This window comes from Sorghum bicolor, chromosome 7, assembly GCF_000003195.3.
Source record: "Sorghum bicolor cultivar BTx623 chromosome 7, Sorghum_bicolor_NCBIv3, whole genome shotgun sequence".
Taxonomy (NCBI): Eukaryota; Viridiplantae; Streptophyta; class Magnoliopsida; order Poales; family Poaceae; genus Sorghum; species Sorghum bicolor.
Genome location: NC_012876.2, coordinates 43,552,734 through 43,558,125, shown reverse-complemented (window position 1 = coordinate 43,558,125; position 5,392 = coordinate 43,552,734).

The window sequence follows — 5,392 nt, the reverse complement described above, 5'->3', positions numbered from 1 at the left end:
CCTTCATCAGGTAACCAGGAAACTCCTGCTCGGCCAACCCATCGGCAACTTGGGGGGCCCCTGGTGGTTTATCAACATGTGGCTCAGCCTCCATATGCACAAGCGTCTTGAGTTTGACCTCTTCGCACAGCGCTTCCCCAGGGATATAGCCGAGGACTATGAACTGGATGAAAAAGAATCGGTAACTCGCCCTCCTCTGAACTTTGGCGAGGCTGTCATAGTTCTACCTGGCACAGGTGGCAACGCAGACCAGGTCAGCCGATTCTTCCAGACCTTGTATGAAGGCCTGATCCGAGAGCAGCGAGCGTGGATGCCGTATGAAGATCCACGCACTATGTTTCCCTTGGTCTTCCATCCCTTCAATGATGCTCTCAACAAGGACCACGATGTGATGATGGCACTAATTACTCCCAGAGCTATACCAGTAAACTTCTTTGGCAGTGGGAAAACCTCCAACCAAACCTATGAGTTTTACAACCCATCGGCACTAGCCCGTCAACTAGCTTTCGGCCAGCTGCCGATTGCACTCTGTTATGCCGATGTGATAAAACCCCGGGAAGCCATCACTAACCTTCTCGAGTGGATCCGAGTAGCCTAGCTGTCACCGAATGCCGATACAGATGCAGACCTTTCAGAGTGGGTTCCAGCCCTCTTCATTACTCAGGCGTACAAGCAGTGGTGGGAAGAATGGAAGGAGCACTTGTTCTGCAGATCGGCCCTTACATACCGTGGCATGATTGATCCCCAATACAAGGTCCCCGATGATACTGTAAGTACCTCCAAACCGATGTTCTAATCCTTTTATTCTCATTTTCATCGGTAACTCACTTTCTGTGTTACGTTGCAGGTTGATGACACTCCTCCATCGGTCAGCAAGAGTGGCAAGCCGATGGACCTTTTTCCATCAGGTCCGATCTCTTCAATTGGCAACAACGCTCCCACTTTGGCTGCCATCATGCATCGAGGCGTACGCCTCAAGAAAGTCACCACCAAGAGAACTCAGATATCTCCATCGGTAGCTGCCTCCGCTTTGGCACAGGCGTTCAAGATACATTTTCAAACTCTTTCATACTGATCTCACTCTTACATCTGTTGCACTTGTACTCACAAATTTCCCTTTCCGTGTCAGAACACCGGTGCATCGGCAAGGATCAGAGGCAAAAGTGCCGATGCCCCCCAGTCTAGCCAACCGAAGAGAAAGGGTGCCAAGAGTACCAGGGCACAAGCAAAGCGCCAAAGAGTAGCAACATCTCCTCCTCCCCCAGTATCTCCAATCACGGTAGACTCTTCTCCCTCTTCTCTAGAAACACAGACACAGCAGGTACCATCCCTTTCTCAGCTACAAGAAGCACCACAAGTGGAAGAACCCCAACCAGAAGAACCTCAACCAGAAGTACCTCAGCCAGAAGACATATCGACTGACGTGCATGAACAAACTACCGATCCGGTAGGTCCCATTATAGCATCGGTAGTTTCTTCCATCCAGACAAGCACTGCTCCCCCTCAAGGTAACATACTTTTATGAAATTATTGCCGATGAACTTATCTTTTGTGTCTTATAACTATTTCTATTAGTTTTTTTCAGCTGACATTGTCACATCGGCACCCCCAGCCGATCAGCCTGTAGTCCCATCGGCATCTTCCAGTCAGAGGCGAGAGATTGCCCTAAAACAAGTAAGTCACCCTGCCTCTATCGGTATTACCTATTAATACTTGACCATGGAATGACCCACTTTATTTCCTTTTCAGGAACAGGACTCTCCTGACAGCTTGTTCTCCTTTGCTATCGACATCTCTGAAGATGAAGGTGAGGAGGCAAGTTCTTCTCGAGCAGTTGGAATTACATCGGCAGAGATCAGGGCAAAGCTAGAAGAATTATCAGCCCTCCATCAAGATACAGCTCAACTGGTTGACGAATCTGACTCGGCGAAGGCCTTGTTCAAGACCCTTAGAGGCCAAATTCCTACCGATGCCGAAGAAATCCTCTTCCAAGCCGCACATCTAGAGAGCCGTCAGCTGCAGTACCAGAGAGCTGCCCAACGTCTTGCCGATAGAGCTACTCATGCCCAGCTCTCTGAGGAGATGATGAAGGTGAAGCTCCTTGCCGATGAGAAGCACAAGGACATCGGCATCTTAAAGTCCTCAGGGGAGGCACTGAAGCAAAAGATCTCTAACTTATCGGCAAGAAGGGAAGCCCTGCTAGCAGAACTTAAACAAGTAGAAGAAGCCTTGTCCTAAGCCCAGCAAGAAGAAAGCCAGCTGCCTGAAACGATTAAGCTTCTTGAGCAAGAGCGCAATGTACAGGCTCGCACAGCACTGCAGATGAAGAAGAAGTTGAAGCCGGTGGAAGGCTCTGCCGATGAAGACACCAAAGAGATAGAAGCAGCCAACCAAATCCGCCTGCGCGCTATATCGGTGATCGAGGCGCTGTTAAGCATGTGAGCTCTTCATCGGCAACATACCTGCCCCTCTCTGCTTTCTAACTTTCTTGATATTTGGTCTAGCCGATAGGACTGTTATTGAAACCTTTTAAAACACTGAGTTCTATCCCCACATACATTTTGATCCAGCCGATAGGAATGTTATCGGCATTTAAACTTTTATGCATCGACCCATATGCTCGGGTAATACTTCTTTAAATATTTACCATTTAATGCTCTAGGAAATTCAACTCCTTCGAGAGTTTCTAGAATATAGGCATTACCAGGAGCCGATCGACTTATCCAATAGGGACCCTCCCAATTGGGAGACCACTTCCCAAATTTTGAACTTTTAGTCCCGATCGGTAAGATTAATTTCCTTACTAAGTCTCCATCGACAAACTCCTTAGCCTTCACTTTCTTATCATACCATCTAGCAACTCTCTTCTTATTCTCTTCTATACTCATCAAAGCCCTTAGCCGATGCCCATCTAGATCATCCAACTCGTCTATCATCAAAGTAGCATAGTCATCGGCAGTCAACTGATCCTGAAAAGATAGTCGCCTAGACCCAGTCTTAATTTCCCAAGGTAACACTACATCATGCCCATACACCAACTGATAAGGTGAAACCTTGGTCGATCCATGACAAGCCATTCGGTATGACCATAAGGCTTCGTTTAACAATGTGTGCCACCTCCTAGGATTTTCTTCAACCTTTCGTTTGATGAGCTTGATAATTCCTTTGTTAGATGCCTCGGCCTGCCCATTAGCTTGAGCATAGTAAGGAGAAGAGTTTAATACTTTAATTCCCATACCAATTGCAAATTCATCAAATTCCCCCGATGTGAACATAGTACCCTGATCGGTAGTAATTGTTTGAGGAATTCCAAATTGGTAGATAATATGCTCTTTCACAAAATCAATCATATTGGCCGATGTAACTTTCTTCAAAGGAATAGCTTCAACCCATTTGGTGAAATAATCAGTGGCAACCAAGATAAACTTATGCCCTTTGCTAGATGGTGGATAAATCTGACCGATTAAGTCAATAGCCCATCCCCGGAACGGCCAAGGTTTGACAATAGGATTCATGGCCGATGCGGGTGCTCTTTGAATATTACCAAATTTCTAACAGCCTTGACACCCTTTGAAATACCTAAAGCAATCCTCGAGTATAGTCGGCCAATAATACCCATTTCTTCTAATCATCCACTTCATCTTGAATGCTGATTGGTGTGCTCCACACACTCCCTCATGGATCTCTCCCATCAAATCCCTAGCCTCATCACCACCTAAGCACCTGAGGAGAATCCCATCAATAGTTCGGTAATACAACTCATCTTCAAGGAGAACGTACTTGGTAGCTTGAAACCGAACACGTCGCTCAACTTTTTTGGATGGATCCTTCAAATAATCAATGATTTCTTTCCTCCAATCATCAGCACCGATTGCCGATATTGCACTAATCATGGGCTGATATCCCGAGGCATGCTGAGCCAACTGATTGGTCTCTTCATTATGCAATCGAGGAACATGCTCTAATCGGAAATCCTTGAATTCCTTTAACAGTTGCATACTCTTTTCGTAATAAGTTATGAGGACTTCACTTCGCCATTCATAGCTTCCAGCCAATTGATTTATAACCAACATAGAATCCCCGAAGACTTCAACAGCATCAGCACGAACTTCCCTCAGCAATTCCAAACCCTTTATCAAAGCTTGATACTCAGCTTGATTATTTGTAGACGTGGCAACAATCGGCAAGGAAAACTCATACTTCCTTCCCCGAGGGGAAACCAATACTATGCCGATTCCTGCCCCCCGGTCACACGTAGATCCATCAAAGAAGAGCGTCCAAGGTACAATTTCCAAAACCTCCACTGTACCGCAGTGTTGAGTTACAAAATCGGCCATAATCTGTCCTTTAATCGCCTTAGCCGATTCATAACGCAAGTCAAATTCTGATAGTGCCAAAATCCACTTACCGATCCTGCCATTCATGATCGGCATAGACAGCATGTATCGGACCACATCATCTTTGCATATGACAGTGCATTCTGCCAATAACAAATAATGTCTCAACTTGACACAGGAGAAATATAAGCATAAACACAGTTTCTCAATAGCCGAATACCTAGTCTCAGCATCGATCAACCTCCTGCTTAAATAGTAAATCACACGTTCCTTCTCTTGAATCAAAGCCGAATCGATGACCATTTCATCGGTAGACAAATACAATCTGAAGGGCTTCCCTTGCTGAGGTGGAATCAGGACTGGAGGATTTACCAAATAATTCTTGATTTCATTCAAGGCCAATTGTTGTTCCTTCCCCCAAACGAATTCTTGATCGGCTTTCAACTTAAGCAAAGGACTGAAAGCACGAATTTTACCAGATAAATTAGATATAAATCTCCTGATAAAATTTACCTTGCCGATCAAGGATTGGAGCTCAGTCTTGTTGGTAGGAGCAACTATTTTATTGATAGCGTCAATGGATCTTCGACTAATTTCAATCCGCCTCTGATGCACCATGAAACCAAGGAATTGTCCTGCCGATACACCAAATGCACATTTATTGGGATTCATCTTCAAACCATGCTTCCTTGTGCATTCCAACACCTTTCGCAAATCGGCAAGATGCTTTGTGAAGTCTCCAGACTTAACCACCACATCATCAATATAAATTTCCACCAGCTTACCGATGAACTCATGAAATATAAAATTCATGGCTCTCTAATAAGTAGCACCAGCATTCTTCAAGCCAAAGGTCATGACTATCCATTCAAACAACCCGACATGACCAGGACATCTAAATGCAGTCTTTGGAATATCTTCTTCAGCCATGAATATTTGATTGTATCCTGCATTGCCATCCATAAAGCTGATAATCCGATGCTCGGCTGCAGCATCAACTAGCAGATCAGCAACTGGCATTGGGTAACCATCCATCGGTGTAGCTTTATTAAGAT